We start from the raw sequence: 9,540 nt of genomic DNA on the forward strand, positions 1-9,540 counted from the left end.
TTGTGTCAGGAACCAGGGCAGAGGCCAAATGTGTATTTGTATTAAGTCACAATCAATAAGTACTTTTTAAAAATGTAAATTTATGTATAAATGAAAATAACTACATTTCTTGCTTTCACAAACTTTGTTGTCAATGTGGAATGATCTCTCACCAGTTTCTCTCACCAGTTTAAACACAGTTGAGTTCCTACATAGGGAAAAATGGGAAGCAGAAGTTAAAACATCTATATTAACTGTGGTGTTCTCAGTATAGACTCTGGAGTTCAACTATCCAGGTTTGACTTCTTCCATTTCTGAGCTATGAGGTCTCAGGCAAGCTACTTGCCTTCTCTTTACTTTAGCATTTCATTTATAAATTTAGTATGTCACAGGCACCTAACTTTTAGCATTGTTGGGAGATTGAGATGGTGCTTGTCAAGTGCCTGCCATGATACCTTCTCAGAGCTGGTGCTCAATAACAGTATTAAACATTTTGTCTGGGCACAGTGGCTCATGCCTGTAATCCCAGCACTTTGCGAGGCTGATGCCAGAGGATCACTTCAGGCCAGGAGTTCAAGCCAGCCTGGGAAACAGAGGGGGATCCTGTCTTTAAAAAAAAAAAAAAAAAAAAGTAAATTTTTTTTAATTATGGCAATTTTTTTAAGTAAAAAAAAAAAGAAAAAAAAGCCAGGCACAGTGGCTCACATCTGTAGTCCCAGCTTCCCAGGAGGCTGAGGCAGGAGGATCACTTGAGCCTAGGAATTCAAGGCCAGCCTGGGCAACGTAGTGAGACCCCATCCTTAAAAATATATTTTTTTAAATTGTGGAGCACCTACCAAGTCCCAGGCACTACTGTAGGCACTGAAGGCACATAATTGATAGATGAGGTCCTTATTCTAGTAGAACTATGAAAATTTTATTATTCAGAATAAAATTTAGGAAGCAACCAGAAAACACATATAGACACTGTCATGCCAGGCCCCTATTGATTCCAACAGGGATGGCTTGGGAAGAGACCCGGAGCCAGTGAATGAGACATAGGGTTTATAGAAGACTTATATACAGAGCATTCCCAGAATGGGAGGCTGGACAGCAAAACCACTACCATTTGTAAAAAGCATGCAGATTATATAGCATGTTCACTTAGCAATCTTCACCAAGCAACCCCACTTTAACCCAAAACAAAAGTCCCCGATCCCTGTATGGTCTGCATTCCAAATGATAGGCCAGGGGTTCAGATGTTCTTCATAGATGAGGGGTGGATCTCCAGCTTGACCACTCCTGGATTCTTCTCAGGGAATGCTTGAGTTATTGCTGTTAGGTGCGTCTGCCATACAGACCCATAGCATGATTTTCTCTAAGAAGCTTTGTGATGCATTTTGGTAAACGTTGTAAAGTTTTAAGTGGACTTCAATTAATTTTTAAAAAGTAAACATACATGAATAAATATAATCCCTTCCACACAGCTTTAAATTACTTCTGATATGTCTCTGATTAAAAAAATCAAAGGGTCAGGTGTGGTGGCTTACACCTGGCGTGTAATCCCAGTGCTTTGGAAGGATGAGGTAGGAAGATCGCTTGAGGCTATGAGTTCAAGACTAGTCTTGGCAACATAACAAGACCCCCATCTCTTAAAAAAAAAAAAAAAATCAGCTGGGTATGATGACACGTGCACATGCCTGTAGTCCCAGCTACTTGGGAGGCTGAGCTGGGAGGATCACTTCAGCCCAGGAGTTCGAGACTACAGCGAGCTATGATTGTACCACTGAACTCTAGCCTGAGCAATAGAGTGAGACCCTGTCTCTGAAAAAAAAAAAATCAACCAAGCAAAGCAGCAAAAAGTTAATAATCTAGAGCTTTACCTACCTGGTACGACATAAAGGAAGCATAATAGAGAAAGTTCTCGGAACTGGCTCTGCCCCTGGTTCCAGGTGGGTAAACTCTCTATGACTTATATAACCTTCCTCACTTGCTTGAGAGAAGGGAGTTGCTGGGAGTTCTTGTTAGAGGTTTTTCAGAAATTGCCCACAGCTGAGAGTTTCTAATTTAGAGTCATTGTTCCAGTGAATGGAAATGAGCTGAAGGAACAGCCGTGACACTCACTTTCAGCTAAGCATGGAGACCTGCCCTGGGAACAGGCGGAGTGAAAAGCCCAGCCCTGAGCGTTACCCAGCTCCTTTGATCTTTTCTCCCCAGAGCTACATCTCTCTTTCCCTCCTTTCTCCTGCATCACAAAAAAACCTGTTAAAAGTTATCCATCTTTCTTCTTTGAACATGGGGAGTCCATACAAACACTTCCATTTCATGTATACCCAAATTCCAAGTGATCCTGAAGGAACATTTAAAGTTGAAGTTTTTTTGTTTTGTTTTGTTTTGTTTGAGATGGAGTCTCAATCTGTTGCCTAGGCTGGAGTGCAGTCACATAATCTCAGCTCAGCACAACATCTGCCTCGCAGGTTCAAGTGATTCTCCTGCCTCAGCCTCCCAAGTAGCTGGGACTACAGGTGCGTGCCACCATGCCTGGCTAATTTTTGTATTTTTAGTAGAGATGGGGTTTCACTATGTTGGCCAGGCTAGTCTCAAACTCCTGACCTCATGATCTGCCTGCCTCGGCCTCCCAAAGTCCTGGGATTACAGGCGTGAGCCATGGCACCTGGCCTAAAGTTGAAGTTTAAGTGGCAGAGAGAATGCTGTGCTGATGAAATTTGGATAATTATATAACTAATTTCTGGCAACATTGTAATATGATGCCGGGGTGTCTTCTTTTTCTTTTACGTGGACAAAATATATTGTTGAGATTTTTAAATAAGTATTAACGAAATAGAGTAGTTTTCAGAGAAAAACTCTTTTAACGTAAACTTTTTTTTTAAACCACTTTCATGAGAAATTGTCAGGGTTGTCAACATCATGCTTCATGGCTTTTGAAATCTGGACTTTAACACAAAATCCCTTTATACATACTGGAAATTATTGTGCTTTTTGGATAAGATTGAGGTCTTATTCAAAATTCTTACAATCATAGAAACAGATAACGCACTATCATTATCTGTGACAAGAGGGTAGGAATGGGAAGGATAATTAAAATGCTAGCATTGGCTCTTTTGAATTGTGTTCTCTGAATCTTAGCACAGAAATAAAATATTAGAATTTTAACCTCTAAGATATATTTTTAAAGTTTTTGGCTGGGTGTCGTGGCTCAGGCCTATAATCCCAGCACTTTGGGAAGCCAAGGTGGGAAGATCACTTGAGTCCAAGAGTTTGAGACCTGCCTGGGCAACATAGAGAGAACTCGGCTCTACAAAAGATAAAAGATGAAATGGGAAGATTGCTTGAGCCCAGGAGATTGAGGCTGCAGTGAGCCATGATCATGCCACTGCACTCCCACCTGGGTGACAGAGTGAGACCCTGACTCAAAAAATAAAAAAATAAAAAGTAAAGTTTCTATTGGAGTGAGTCATTCAGAGTCTCAAACTTTCGTTTTAATGCCATATCAACTTTAATGGCTCTTTGTAGACTAAAATTAATATCTGCAGAAAATAGCCATTTAAAATAACTTACTATTTATAGACAAATAACATAAGGCACTTGTCATTTATTGATGGTAATGGTTTACTCTGAAATTTGTACAGTGAGGATTGGAATTTTTATTTGTATTTATTTAAAACATACTTATTTTGTTCTAGGGATGCTTTATAGGTGATAACTCATTCAATCATCATAACCTATAAGAAAGGTATTATTTTTTTTTTTACTTTACAGTAAAGAAAGATTAGGTACTCAGAAAGGTTAAATAACTTGTCAAGTTGCACAACTGATAAGTAGGTAGAGCCGGGACTTAATTCCAGGCCATCTGGCTCGCAGAGTTCCTGCTTATGCCCCCATGCACTGGTGCCTCCTGCAGCACGTCGAAGAGTTTACCAAGACGAATGAGCCCAGAAATTTGAGCATCTAACCAGCCATCTGTCTGCCCTTCTGGCCCTTCCAGGATATCAATGTTTCTTATAAATGGACATAAATTTCTGATGAGAAAAGATTTGTGTGGAGAGCCATGGGACTATCACCCCTATTCTAGACACATAATAAAGCAACAGAAGAAGGCCACATTCTCATTAAGTGAGAGCATAATGAGAGCAGCAGCATAGCTGCTCTTTTTTACAAGCAGCTATGAAGCTATAATCCTATGCACCTTCGATCCGTCTCCCTATGAGATCAGACCATCAATTGTGGTCTCAGCAAAAACAACACATCCAAATGAGAAAAAAAAAATCAGAAAAGGGGCAAGGCGCGGTGGCTCACGCTTGTAATCCCAGCACTTTGGGAGGCCAAGGTGGGCGGATCATGAGGTCAGGAGATCGAGACCACAGTGAAACCCCGTCTCTACTAAAAATACAAAAAATTAGCCGGGCGTGGTGGCGGGTGCCTGTAGTCCCAGCTACTCGGAGAGGCTGAGGCAGGAGAATGGCGTGAACCCGGGAGGCGGAGCTTGCAGTGAGCCAAGATTGCGCCACTGCACTCCAGCCTGGGCGACAGATCGAGACTCCGTCTCAAAAAAAAAAAAAAAAAAAAAAAAAAATCAGAAAAGGTTCAACAGGCTGGATATGGTGGGTCATGCCTATAATCCCAGCACTTTGGGAGACTGAGGTGGGTAGATCACTTGAGGTTAGGAGTTCGAGACCAGCCTGGCCAACATGGTGAAACCTTGTCTCTATTAAAAATACAAAAATTAGCTGGGTGTGGTGGCATGCGCCTGTAATCCCAGCTACTCAGGAGGCTGAGGCAGGTGAATCGCTTGAACTCAGGAGGTGGAGGTTGCAGTGACCAAGATAGCACCACTGCACTCTAGCCTCAGCAACAGAGCGAGCATCTGTCTCCAAAAAACAAAATAATAATAAAATAAGAGGTTTAACAAAGGGACTGTCTGGAGGAGGAGATTTATGTAGAGGGACTGTGACCTTCAGTTGAAGACAGACCTCCAATAGAGAGGGCTGAGGGACTGCTCTCTTTTCTCTTCCTCCACTCTCGTGAGGGGACTCCTCTTTGGCCTACTGGATACCAGAGGGTGAGGGACACCATTGATGAAGTCCATAACGATCAACCTCCAGCCATGGAGCAGGGTGAAAAATGAGGATTGAACTGAGTGAGCCAAAGAAAGATATTTGACACAGTTTTACAAATCCTATATTTCACACACACACACACACACACACACACACACACACACACACACACACATCTTCCTTCAGAACAAGTATTTCTATTCTTCCATTGAAAATTTTAAATCTTTGTTCATTAACTCAGGTTCTTGAATACCTTAGAAAGATTCTAAATGTATCCTGTCTTTTTTGGCACATTGCTCAAGCTTGTTAAGGTCTTCTTGAATTCTGATTCCATCGTTCAACACAATGGTCCTCAAATCTAGTAGCAGCATCTCAGAATATGCTGGAAAGGTCTTTAGAGTACTAATTTTTCAGGCTACCCCAGAGACTTAGTGAATCTCGGGTAAGGCTCAGGAATGCCTATGTGTTTTTTGTTGTATTTAGTTTCCCAGGCAACCCTAATGTAGCCAGTGAAAACTCAGGCATCTGGGATCCCTTGATATAACCACTTCAACACAAGGCATGTGCTAGACACCTTTTTAGAATTTATCTTTGTCCAGAAATGCAGGGATCTTCCACTGGGACTAGATTTAGGAGTGTAGACTGGAATGCTGGAATTGCCTGGGGAACTTTTCTGAACTTCATCACCTCTTGCTGGATGGCCAAGCCTCCTTCTGGTATCCTCTCACTACAACAGTGAACTGCTATCATTGAAGGGAACATGCTAAATCCTTCCAATCTTCTAGTGCAAAAATGTTCTAAGACTCCTAGATTTACCAGTAATTTCTTTACAAATGATTGTTTGACTTTTGCATTAATTTTACTATTTGTATTTTCTCTGTGCTGTGCTAATATTATAATAGACTCTGAAAATATTTTACTGGATTTAAATCATATCCATCAAACCTACTCACCCATCCTTCCTTCTTTTCTTTCTTCCATAAGTACTAATTGTTCTAGGAGCCAAGCACATTCCAGGCCTTAGGGATACCATAAAGTACAAGACAGCTGAGGTCCCTGCCCTCTTGTGCTTACATTTCAGTGGGGGATGCAGACTTTCAAAAAGTAAATAAAACATCTGCAAAAAAAAATGTTAATATGAGTATGTCGTATAAAGAAAACAAATGGTACCAAGCATGGAGACAATTGCAGGGAGGGCCTCTCGAAGGGTAACATAGGAGTTGAAAACTGAAGGTCAAGAAGGAGCCAGCCTTGCGGAGATGTGGGAGAAGAGCATTTGAGGCAGAAGGAACAACAAGTGAAAATGCCCTGAGATAAGAAAGAAACTTTAGAATTCAAGTAACGCAGTGAGGTCTTTTCAGAGTGACTTGTCCTTATTGATTGTGTGCTGACCAGCAAAGGGATATTTCCATCTGCTCTAGGTCCCATAAACTGCCTCTTCAAATACCTGCTGAAAATGTTTCTATGTCCCCACAAGCTTTTAGCCAGCCCAACTTTATATATGCCTATAATGGATTAGAATACAATAAATACATGAAAACTGCTGGTAAACCAAAGCTTTACTAGTAAATCTTTGTAGCTCTCTCTCCTCCAGGAGCTGATCCAGGTTATATGGGGTCTGAAGCTTTTACAATTGTAAAGGTCCTTTCCAAAAAAAAATGCAAATAAAATATGCAATGGCCCCACTCATGCAAGTGAAGGGCCCAGAAACTTCAGACTAATTGGCTCCATGGTAAATTCACCTGTGCCTGGCACCTGTCTTTAGATAAGAGACTGAGAATGACCAAAAATCAAAATCCACAGAGAGTTGTAAGTAGGAGGCAGTGAAAAAGCATGTACTTCTGCGAATAGCCAGAGAAACCATGCTCTTCTCCATGTCAGCTGGTGAGGAGAGGGAGAGGAAAACTTTAGATTTAACTATGCAGTTATTATGGCAATCACTAAGTTAGGAGCAGGAGAAAATAAACAAAAGAAAAAGAAGTAGCTTGTTATTTTGTAAGGAAGCTGCTAAAGGAAGCTTTAGGCAAGTAAAGGAAGGTAGGTTAAGTAAATACATTGGAAACAATGTGAAATGGAAACTGCTGAAAGAGGTAGAGGTAGAAGAAGGTGGTCAGGACCAAGCCAGTGTGGGAGGCCAGGAGAGTGTGGAGGTTGTTTTGGTGGATGCAGAGGAGTAGGACTCTGACATGGTAGGGTGGAGGTAGGGGTGGAGGTAGCGTAGGCCGAGATGGGAAGGTCTGGGAGTGGGAGTGGAGGTAGTTGGTGAAGGCAGTAGAAGAGGTGGTAGGGGGTGAGTGTGCAGGCAGAGGAGGAAAAGTAGTGGTGGTGGTGGTTGTAGGGCAGAGTTTGGTTCCATTTGGGCCTATGGAGATCCATTTTTCCTGCCTTGTGTGAAAGGTTTTGTTTCATAATTACTTCTGAGTCTCAAAAAATATTCTTGTGAATAATGGAGAATCAGTCATCTTTTACATTATCAAAACAAAGACTTATCTTATCACAAAATGCTCAGACTGTGGTCCAGTTTGGGTCCAGTATTTTGACATTTGCTTTCCAGGCAATAATAATGAGGTATATTTATTTTTTTGAGGTACATGTGATAATGTAATACTTTCATATAATTTGTAAAGAACAAATCAGTGTAATTGGGATATATATATATGTATAAATAATCTTAAATATTTGTCTTTTTAATGCTAGAAACATTCAAATTATTCTTTTAACTATTTTGAAATACACAATAGATTATTGTAAATTATAGTCACCCTGTTGATCTATGAAACACAAGGTCTTATTTCTTCTATCAAACTGTATATTTGTACCCATTAATCAGCCTCTATTCACTCTATTCATCCTCCCACCCCCTTACCCTTCCTAGCCTCTAGTAACCGCCAATCTACTCTATCTTTATGCAGTCCACTTTTTAGCTCCCATATATGATTGATGTGTTATTTGTCTTTCTGTGCTTGGCTTATTTCACTTAACACAATAAGCACCATTTCCATCCATGTTGCTGCAGATAACAAGTTTTTTTTTTCATTCTTTTTTATTGGATGAATAATGTTCAACTGCATTAATATACCATATTTTCTTTATCCAGTCATTCATTGATGGATACTTCAGTTGATTCCATATTTTGGCTCTTGTGAATAGTGCTGCAATGAACATAGGAGTGCAGATACCTCTTTATTTTATTGATTTCCTTTCTTTTGGATATATACCCAGTATTGGAATTACTGAATCACATAGTAGTTAGTTCTATTGTTAGTTTTTTCAGGAACCTCCATATTACTTTCCAGAGTGGCTGTACCAATTTACATTTCTGCCAACAATGTATAAGGGTTTCCCTTTCTCTAGATCCTTGTCAGCATCCATTATCCCTGTCTTTTTGATATCAGCCATTTTAACTGGGGTGAGAGGATGTCTCATTGTGGTTTTGATTTTTATTTCTCTGATAATTAGTCATGTTGAACATTTGAAAAGTGCTCGAGTGTGACCTTGAATAAAACCTAAACCAGGCTGGGCACAGTGGCTCACACCTGTAATTCCAGCATTTTGGGAGGCCGAGGTGGGCCAATCACTTGAGGCCAGGAGTTCAAGACCAGCCTGGCCAACATGGTAAAACCTCAGCTCTACTAAAAAAGCAAAAATTAGCCAGGCTTGATGGCATGTGCCTGTAATCCCAGCTACTAAGGAGGCTGAGGCAGGAGGATCACCTGAGCCCAAGAGGTGGAGTTTGCAGTGAGCCAAGATCATGCCACTGCACTCCAGCCTGGGTGACTGTCTCAAAACAAAACAAAACCTAAACCAAACAGAATTTGTGGTCAGGGAGGGATTTCTTCTAGAAAATATTCTTCCTTCCATGATTTGTAACAAATCAAATGGCCATTTGTGTGTCTTCTTTTGAGAAATGTCTAGTCAGATATTTTGTTCATTGTTAAATCAGACTTTTTTTTCTTTTTTTTTACTATTGAGTTGTTTGAGCTTCTTACATACTCTGGTTATCAATCCCTTGTCAAAGGGATACTCTGCACATATTTCTCCCATGCTATGGACTCCCACTTCTCTTTGGGGTTGTTTCCTTTGCTGTGCAGAATCTTTAGCTTGATGTAATCTCATTTACCAAGTTTTGCTTTTGTCGCCTCTGCTTTTGAAATCTTACACAAAAAGTCTTTGCTTAGACCTGGAGCACCTCCCCAAAGTTTTCTTCTAGTACTTTTATAGTTTCAGGTCTTAGATTTAAGTCTGTAATCCATTTGATTTGATTTTTATATATGGTGAGAGATAGGGGTCTAATTTCATTTTTCTACAAATGGTTACCCAATTTTCCTAGCACCATTCACTGAAGAGACTCCTTTCCTCATTGTATGTTCTTGGTGGCTTTGTCAAAAATGAGTTGGCTATAAATGTGCTGATTCACATCTGGGCTTTCTATTCTGTTCCATTATACTATGTGTCTCTTTTTGTCCCAGCATCATGCTGATTTGGTTACTATAGCTCTGCAGTA

The 9,540-nt window shown here is 40.5% G+C and overlaps 1 long non-coding RNA gene across 1 annotated transcript in view; it reads left to right on the forward strand.

Annotated features, from left to right (window-relative positions):
* Window positions 1-9,540, forward strand: part of LOC115837217 — an 813,290-nt gene that overhangs the window by 246,238 nt on the left and 557,512 nt on the right. The window lies entirely within an intron of this gene.

The sequence above is a fragment of the Nomascus leucogenys genome, chromosome 11 (genome assembly GCF_006542625.1).
Source record: "Nomascus leucogenys isolate Asia chromosome 11, Asia_NLE_v1, whole genome shotgun sequence".
In the NCBI taxonomy this organism is placed as follows: domain Eukaryota; kingdom Metazoa; phylum Chordata; class Mammalia; order Primates; family Hylobatidae; genus Nomascus; species Nomascus leucogenys.